At 47.5% G+C, this 9,692-nt stretch overlaps 2 pseudogenes; both read right to left on the reverse strand.

Moving 5' to 3' along the window:
* Positions 1 to 3,345: 3,345 nt before the first annotated feature.
* On the reverse strand, positions 3,346 to 4,776 carry LOC105729683 (keratin, type II cytoskeletal 8-like; annotated as a pseudogene).
* Positions 4,777 to 8,099: 3,323 nt separating this feature from the next.
* On the reverse strand, positions 8,100 to 8,411 carry LOC105729532 (ATP synthase subunit g, mitochondrial-like; annotated as a pseudogene).
* Positions 8,412 to 9,692: the final 1,281 nt, after the last annotated feature.

Genomic DNA, 9,692 nt, shown 5'->3' on the forward strand with positions numbered 1-9,692 from the left:
AGGTGTTAGGGATACAGCAAAGAAACCCAAATGGTTCCGCACAGTTTTCAGTCTAGATGAAAAGATACTAAACCAAACCACTAATGGTAATAGATATTAGGTAAAGATTGGGTTATTGGCTGATCTTGGTGGCTCACACCTGTAATCCCAGCACTTTGGGAGGCTGAAGCATTCAGATCACCTGAGGTCAGAAGTTCAAGACCAGCCTGACCAACATGGTGAAACCCCATCTCTACAAAAATACATAAATTAGCTGGGCATAATGGCAGATGCCTGTAATCCCAGCTACTCAGGAGACTGAGGCAGGAGAATTGCTTGAACCTGGGAGGTGGAGGTTACAGTGAGGCGAGATGATGCCATTGCACTCCAGCCTGGGTGACAGTGAGGCTCTGTCTCAAAAACAAAAAAGATTGGGTTATTGTTAGAGAAAGCAGTATTGGTATCTAAGTTAGATTGGAGGGGAGATCAGAGAGGAACCTTTCTCAGTGACATTTTAGGCTGGACACAGTGGCTCACACCTGTAATCCCAGGACTTTCGGAGGCCGAGGTGGGTGCATCACCTGAGGTCAAGAGTTCAAGACCAGCCTGATCAACATGGTGGAACCCTATATCTACTAAAAATATAAAAATGAGCAAGGCATGGTGGCAGGTGCCTGTGATGCCAACTACTCGGGAGGCTGAGGCAGGAGAATTGCTTGAACCCCGGAGGCAGAAGTTGGAAGTGAGCTGAGATCGTGCCATTGCACTCCAGCCTGGGCAACAGAACAAGACTCCAACTCAAAAAAAAAGTGACATTTTAACCAAGACCTGTAGTATGGGGAGAAGTTAGCCACACTGGAGAACGGAAAGGAAAAGCATTCTAATAGAGGCATTGGACTGGACAAAGCCCTGGAGGTAAAGACACATCTTGGCCTTTTGAGAAAATGGGGATGAAACCATGGAAGACAGAATACACTAAACAAGGGCAGAAAGGTCCAAGGTGAAACTGGGAGAGGGGCAGGGACTAGACCAGGTATGCTCTTCTAGGCGATGACAGGATTTGGACTTTTTTCAAGTACAGTAGAAAGTAGTTGAAGTAACTGACATAACCTGTTTGTTGTTGTGGTTGTTAATCACAATTAGCCACTCACGAAAGTGTCTTGTCCGGGGGAAGCCAACATGGAAGCAGGAAGACCCATGAGGGGGTGACTGCGGTAAATCAGGCCAGATGGAGTATTAGTGGCAGTAAAGATGAAGACAGAAGAACAATTTGATGGTATATCACAGAAGTAGAAAAAACAAGTCAATAGAATTGATTGCAGGAGGAGAAGACAAGAATGACTCAGGTTTTTGGTTGCAGCAAATAGGTGAGTGGTGAGGAGAGGAAGCCTGCAGGAGTAGCAGGTTTAAGCCATTCTGTGTTTAGTATCTGTGAGACAAGGCCAGGCACAATGGCTCACACCTGTAATCCCAGCACTTGGGGAGGCAGGAGGGGTAGGTCACTTGAGCCCAGGAGTTGGAAACCAGCATGGGCAACATGGTGAGACCTCCTCTCTACAAAAAATAAAAAAAATAGCTGGGGGTGGTGGTGTGTGCCTGTGGTCCCAGCTACTTGGGAAGTTAAGGTAGGAAGTTTGCTTGAGCCCGGGGAGGCAAGGCTGCAATGAGTCATAATTGTGCCACTGCACTCCAGCCTGAGTAGTGACAGAGTAAGATCCTGTCTCCAATTTAAAAAAAGGAATCTGTGAGGTCAGGCACCGTGGCTCACACCTGTAATGCCAGCACTTTGGGTGGCTGAGGTGGAAGGATCACTTGAAGTCAGGAGTTGGAGACCAGCCTAACCAACATGGTGAAACCCCGTCTCTACTAAAAATACAAAAATAAGTTGGGCATGGTGGCAGGTGCCTGTAATCCCAATTACTCAGGAGGCTGAGACAGGAGAATCACTTGAACCTAGGAGGCAGAAGTTGCAGTAAGCCGAGATTGTGCCACTGCACTCCAGCCTGGGTGACAGAGCAAGACTCCATCTTGGGGGAAAAAAAAAAAAAGGAATCTGTGAGACATCAGGGTGGTTGTGTCAGTGTCAAGTAGATAGTTGTTATATGTCTGGAGTTCAGAAGAGAAGTCTGAGCTGAAAATGTAAATACACTGAGAATCATCAGTATATAGATAGCACTTAATATCATGCTCTATGTACTGACATAGAAAGATATCCACAATACATTTTGGGGAGTTAAAAAAGTAGTGGAACAGTGTTCAAAATTATTCTGAATATGGCAGAAATTATGTTCATGTATATAAATGTGAAGTCTAAACACAAACCATCTTGAAGAATATAGGTGTCAAATAGCAATGCCCCCCCACCAAAAAAAAAAAAACCCAGCAATGGCCATCTTTGAGGACTGGGTAGGTAACATAAATGGGGCAATCATTTATTTATAGCCTCTGTACAGTTTTTGTATTTTACAACAAGAAATTGCTTTTTAAAATTTTTCTTTCTTTTTTTTTGAAACTGAGTCTCACTCTATTACCCAGGCTGGAATGCAGTGGCAAGATCTTAGCTCACTACAACCTCTGCCTCCCAGGCTCAAGCAGTCATCTTGTCTCAGCCTCCCTGGTAGCTGGGACCACAGACATGTGCCATCAGGGCTGGCTAAATTTTTTTTTTTTTTTAGTAGAGACTAGGTTTCATCATGTTGCCCAGGCTTATCTCAAACTCCTGAGCTCAAGCAATTTGCCCACTGGGATTACAGGCCTAAGCCACTGTGTCTGGCCTACAATTTTTTTTTTTTTTTTTTTTTTTTTTGAGACAGGGTGTCACTCTGCCACCCAGGCTGGAATGCAGTGCCACAATCTTGGCTCACTGCAACCTCCACCTCCCAGGTTCAAGCAGTTTTCATGCTTCAGCCTCCAAGTAGCTGGAACTACAGGTGAGCACCAACACACCCAGCTAATTTTTGTATTTTTAGTAGAGACCAGGTTTCGCCAAGTTGGTCAGGCTGGTCTCGATCTTCTGACCTCAAGAGATCCACCCACCACGGCCTCCCAAAGTGCTAGGATTACAGGCATGAACCACTGCATCTGGCCTACAATTTTTAATAAAGGAAATTTTTAACAATTTTTTTTTCCAGAGCTAGCTGAGGTTTTATTTTGGACCAAAAAAAAAAAAAAAAGCGATTTAATTGTTTTGCAGCTGGAGTCCTGGGCAAGGGATTCCCCAGCAGTAAACTCCCCGAAAGTGGGCTGAGGGCTAGGGCTGAGCCTCAGGTGGGTCACCTGTTCCCTGTGCTCCCTGCACAGGGGCCTCCCTCCCGGGCTCTGGGGCAGCCTCATGAGGGGCAGGCTGGGAGGGGCTGCTGCAGCTGTTCACTTCAGCAGGACGTCAGAGGACTTGGACACCAGCCTCCCATGGCAGGTCTCAATCTTCTTCACAACCACGGCCTTAGTGGTGCTGGTGCGGCTGAAGGAGCTGGAGCCTGTGCCAGAGCCAAAGCTGGAGCCCAGGCCATAGCTGAGGCTGGGGCTTGTGAGGCCCCCATAGGCTGAGCTCAGACCACCTGCATAGCCGCTGGTGGTCTTTGTACGGATACTCATGTTCTGCATCCCAGATGCCAGCCAGCTTTCCTAGCCCTCCAGCAGCTTACGGTAGGTGGCAATCTCGATATCCAGAGCCAGCTTGACATTCATCAGCTACTGGTACTCACGCAACTGCAGCGCCATGTCCTGCTTGGCCCCCTGCAGGACAGCCTCCAGCTCCTCCTGCTTGGCATGAGCATCCATAATGGACAGCTCCTCGCACTGCTCAGCATCTGTGATGGTGGCCTCCAGGGAAGCCCTCTGGCCTTTGAGGCCCTCAATCTCAGCCTGGACCCAGCTGATGTTCTGGTTCATCTCAGAGATCTCAGTCTTTGTACGCTGCAGGTCATCCCCGTGCTTCCCAGCCTGTGTCTGCAGCTCCTCATACTTAATCTGGTATATGCTGTCCGCCTCAGCCTGGCTGCGGTTGGCAATCTCCTTGTGCTATGCCTTAACCTCAGCAATGGTGCTGTCCATGTCCAGGGAGCAGCTGTTGTCCATGGATAGCACCACAGACGTGTCTGAGATCTGGGACTTCAGCTCCTGGATCTCCTTTTCATACAGCTGCCTTAGAAGTTGATCCTGTCAGTCAGCCTTTCCAGGCGAGACTCCAGCTCTACCTTGTTCATGTAAGCTTCATCCACATCCTTCTTGAGAGGACAAATTCATTCTCCATCTCTGTACGCTTATTGATCTCATCCTTATACTTGTTTTTGAAGTCCTCCACCAGCTCCTGCATGTTGCCAAGCTCTGCCTCCAGCTTCTGCTTCTCCTGGCTCAGAATCTCCAGCTGCCACCTAAGGTTGTTGATGTAGCTCTCAAACGTGTTGTCCATGTTGCTCCGAGCCATCTTCTTCTGCTGCAGGAGGCTCCACTTGGTCTCCAGCATCTTATTCTGCTGCTCCAGGAACCGTACCTTGTTGATGAAAGAGGCAAACTTGTTGAGGGTCTCGATGTGCTCCTTCTCCTGAGTGCGCATGGTCTGGATGTTGGGGTCTACTTCCAGGTTAAGGGGGCTCAGCAGGCTCTGGTTGACCGTGACAGCAGTGATGCCTCCCATGCCCATGCCACTGGCCCCAGCATAGCCTGCACCCAGGCCACCCTGGAAGCTGCTGCTGCCAACTTGGGAGAAGCTCGAGGAGCTGATGCTGGCACTGGGCCCACTAGTGTAGGAGTGGAGGTGAACACCTTGTAGGACTTCTGGGTCACCCTGATGGACATGGTGGAGGCAGAAGTGGAGGCAGATGGGCTGAAACAGCGGAGATTCCCGAAGGAGAAGAGAAGCTGCTGCTTCGGAAATTTTTAACAATTTTTAAGGAATTTTCAAGTTACCCATGATCCCATTTGGTAGCTTGATACTACTAATTAGCAGGCCGTTAGCTTCATGCTCCCTGGGCTCCTTGCATACACTACTCCCACTACTAAAGGGCATCTTAAACTCAGGGTGTCTGAGTTTTGACGGTTTTTACTTAATTTGACAAGGATACATAGAGGACCACCATCTGTTAATTAAGTCAGGCATGAATAGAACACAATCCCTGCACTTGAGGAGCTTTTCCATGATTGGTTTTCAACTGACTACTAGACAAAAAGGATGACAGGATGAGCAAAGGACCTTGGAGTTGAGAAATTAATCCTTCAGGGACAACTCTGGAAGGCTTCACAAAGGGGTGACATTTTATTCTTTCAATAAACATTGATTCAGAGCTTACCATATGCCAGATAAAGTCATCCGCTTCACTGAAATTACTTCTAGTTCATATTTCAGAGCCTGATATAATAGAAAATTTGTGAGGTAGGATTGGAAAGATGTAAATTCCAGGCAGAGGAGCTGAAGATGCTGTAGTTAGTAGGAGGGATAGAACTATTGGAATTGCCTGGAGGAGGGATTCAAGTGGGGCAGTGGAGAGGGAGGGGAGACCCAAAGAAGTTGGGAATCATGTAAAAGGCTTTGAATGGCTTGTTGAGGAAGTTTAGATTTGTCCTGAAATTAGAGGTATTAATTAGAAAAGTCATTATGGAGACTTTCTTAAGACTACAATAAGGAAGATGTACGGAGCAGAATAGAGCAGACACTTGGAAACCAGTTAGAATGATTTTACGTGAATCCGAGCAAGAGAGGAGGAGAATTGAAATGAGGTATGCACTGAGTTTAAAAGAATGTAAGATAGGCTGGGTGTGGTGTAATCCCAGCACTTTGGGAGGCTGAGGCCGGAGGATCCCCTGAGCCCAGGAGTTCAAGACCAGCCTGGGCAACATAGCAAGACCTTGTCTCTATAAAATATATCTATATAGAAATTTTTTTTTATTTTAAAAGGAGGCTGGGTACAGGGGCTCATGCCTGTAATCCTAGCACTTTGGGAGGCCGAGGCAGGCAGATCACCTGAGGTCAGGAGTTCAAGACCAGCCTGGCCAACCTGGTGAAACCCCATCTTTACTAAAATACAAAAATTAGCCTGGCATGATGGCAGGTGCCTGTAATCTCAGCTACTCAGGAGGCTGAGACAGAAGAATCACTTGAACGTGGGAGATGGTGGTGGCATGAGATCGCACTACTGCACTCCAGCCTGGACTACTGAGCGAGACTCCATCTCAAGAAAAAAATAAAAGCCAGGCACTGTGGCTCGTGCCTGTAATCCCAGCTCTTAGGGAGGCAGAGCGGGGAGGATAGCTTGAGCCCAGGAGTTCGAGACCTGCCTGGGCAATATAGTGAGACCTCGTTCTCCACAAAAAGTAAAAAAAAAAAAGTAAAAAAGTAAAAAAAAAAAAAAAAAAAGGAAGACAGCTGGGTGCAGTGGCACACGCTATGGTTGTTGCTACTCAGGAGGCTCAGATGGGAGGATCCCTTGAGCCCAGGAATTCGACTGTAATGCATTATGCAGTTTAGGTGTTTGCACTAAGCTCAGTATCAATATGGTAACCTCGTAGGACAGGGGACCATCCAGGTCACCCCTCCAGGTGACCACCCCTATGGAGGGGTGAAGCAGCCCAGGTCGGAAATGGAGCAGGTCCAAACTCTCATGTTGGGCTGGTCCGATGGTAGTGGGTTATTAGAAGTTAATAACACTAGTGTCACTAAAGTTGGTATACAACCCTCCACTGCTAAATTTGACTGGCTTAAAAAATTGTTTTTAAAACCCCAAAGCTCCCATGCCAATCAGTAGTAGGTGGGCACCTGTGAACAACCACTGCACTCCACCCTGGGCAACATGGCAAGACCCTGTTTCTTTCTTTCTTTTTTTTTTTTTTTTTAAGATGGGGTTTCACCATGATGGTCAGGCTGGTCTTGAACTCCTGACCTCAGGTGGTCCACCCACCTCGGCCTCCCAAAGTGCTAGGATTACAGGCATGAGCCACTGAAGACCCTGTTTCAAAAAAAAAAATGGGGACAGACTTTAAAGATATTAGAAGTCCAATGAATAAGACAACTTTTGCATGGTAGATGTTGGGGGCGGGGGTTGAGTAAAAGGGAGTGTCAAGAATAACTCACCTCAGGCCAGGCACAGTGGCTTACACCTGCAATCCCACGACTTTGGGAGGCCAAGGCAGGTGGATCACCTGAGGTCAGGAGTCTACTAAAAATACAAAACTTAGCCGGGCGTGGTGGCGTACGCCTGTAATTCCAGCTACTTGGGAGGCTGAGACAGGAGAATCCCTTGAACCAAGGAGGTAGAGGTTGCATTGAGCCAAGATCGAGCCACAGCACTGCAGCCTGGGTGACAGAACAAGAATCCATCTAAAAAAAACTCACCCCAAACCTCCAGGGTTTTTTTTTTTTTTTTTTTTTTTGAGACAGAGTCTCATTTTGTTGTCCAGGCTAGGGTGCAGTGGCACAAACACAGCTCATTGCTGCAGCCTCAACCTCCCAGGCTCAAGTGATCCTCCTGTCTCAGTCCCTTAAGTAACTGGGACTACAGGCACACGCCACCAGGACCAGCTAATTTTTGCTTTGTTTTTGTTTTTTTAAATTTTTTATTTTTTTGACAAATCTTATTTTATTCAGGTGTTGTACTGGCCCGAGCATAGAAAGTCAACACCAAGACAAAAGTATGCCAAATTGCAGGGTCTTTATTGCCAGCGGCCACGGAGGACTCGCGTCTCTCCAACCCATGGCCCCGAAAAACCTTTTATACCCGTAAAACCACCTCGGGAGTGAGGGTGAGGGGCAGGGGTGGGGATGAGGGGCTTCAGACGTTCTGAGGGCTAGTGGATTCTGTAAATCACCTCCTGGGAGAAGATGAGGGTGAGGGGCTCTGCACATTCTGAGGGCCAGGGGACTTTTGACATTCTGATTGTTACTTAAGTGATTCACAAAAGTCAAGATAAGCGTTTGTTTACACATTGTCTGGGTAGGGTGGAAATTACAGTCCTTAATTACTTATTCACATTTGGGTTATAGAGAGCAGTTTCAACAGAAAGCCGAGGTATGGTTGAGGTATGCAGTTTTATGGGGCTTTTACCATGTCACACAGGTAGCAGTCTGATCACACATGGTCCAACAACACTCAAATAATCAAATTTAATTGGATGTTAAAGATTGGTCTTCAAACATCATAGCCAATGATGCCATGCTTGCCTATGATCTCTCTGACATAAAACCACATCAACACCTCAGTGGCCACCAAACCATTCAGCACAGCTTCCTTAACTGTGACTTGTTTGAAGCTACCAGTCTAAGCACTCTTGACTATTTCTTTCAGGCTCTGAATAGCTCTTGGGATCTCAGCAGGGGTGGGAGGAATCAGCTCAACCTTGGCGTAGTACCAAAATGTGGCTAATTGAGACTTCGAATAAGTCACAGCTGCATTCACAAGCACCGGGGTCTTCTCCACAAGGTTATGGATAAATTGGGCCATGGTTCTGGGATGGAAAGCTCATTGCCCCAAATGGCCAGCTGAATCTGTTTATTTTTTGAGATAAGAGTCTCACTCTGTTGCCCAGGCTGGAGTGCAGTGGCACAATCTCGGCTCACTACAACCTCTGCCTCCCAGGTTCTAGGGATTTTCCTGCCTCAACGTCCCGAGTAGCTGGGATTATAGGCACTTGCCAACACACCCAGCTAATTTTTGTATTTTTAGTAGAGACAGGGTTTCACCATGTCAGCCAGGCTGGTCTCAAAATCCTGACCTCAGGTGATCTGACCACCTCAGCCTCCCAAAGTGCTGAGATTACAGGTGGGAGCCACTGAGCCCAGCCTGTTTGTTTTTTTGAGACAGAGTCTCGCTGTGTCACCCAGGCTGGAGTGCAGTGGCACGATCTCAGCTCACTGCAACCTCTGCCTCCTGGGTTCAAGCAGTTCTACTGCCTCAGCCTCTCAAGTAGCTGGGACTACAGGCATGTGCCACCACACCTGGCTAATTTTTGTATTAGTCTCAAACTCCTGACCTCAGGTGATCCATCTGCTCAGCCTCCCAAAGTGCTGGGATTACAGGTGTGAGCCACCAGGCCTGGCAGTATATTTTTGTAGAGACAGAGCTTTGCCATGTTGGCTAGGCTGCTCTCAAATGCCTGGGCACAAGCCATCTGCCCACCTCAGTTTCCTAAACTGCTGGGATTATGGGTGTGAGCCACGGCATCCAACCTCCAGGCTGTAACTTGGTGGTGTCATTCACTGGGAGGATGAAAATAGGGGATGTCCTGAAGAGGAAGATGTTGAGTTCCATTTGACCCAAGCCAAGTTCCGATGCCAGCTGACTACTTGGTGGTAGAGAACATTAGTGAAGCAGTTTCATAAGCAAAACTGCTGAAGGCTTACAAGTTACTAGAAGTTGAAACAGATAGTAGTGTAGACTACTATGACCAGCTTTGGCACACATGAGGGAAGCATGCCTGGGTTGATCCAAAATTGGGGTTTGATAGAATGAGAGGTCTTGGAAGGTCAAGTGAAGAAGTTGCCCTGAGAGTGTAGCTGAACATTCCTGGGATCCAATGAGGAAAGTGAACCAAGAGGATCTAAGACCTAGACCAGTGCTTCTCAAAGTTGAGCATCAGTATCTCCCCTGAAGAGCTCATGAAACCATAGCCAGCTGAGTTTCACCCCAGGTTTCTTTCTTTTTTTTTTTTTGAGATGAAGTCTCACTCTGTTGCCCAGACTAGAGTGCAGTGGTGCAATCCTGGCTCACTGCAACCTCCACCTC

Source organism: Aotus nancymaae, unplaced genomic scaffold (genome assembly GCF_030222135.1).
Source record: "Aotus nancymaae isolate 86718 unplaced genomic scaffold, 86718_ANA_hifiasm-v0.15.2.pri h1tg000012l, whole genome shotgun sequence".
Taxonomy (NCBI): Eukaryota; Metazoa; Chordata; class Mammalia; order Primates; family Aotidae; genus Aotus; species Aotus nancymaae.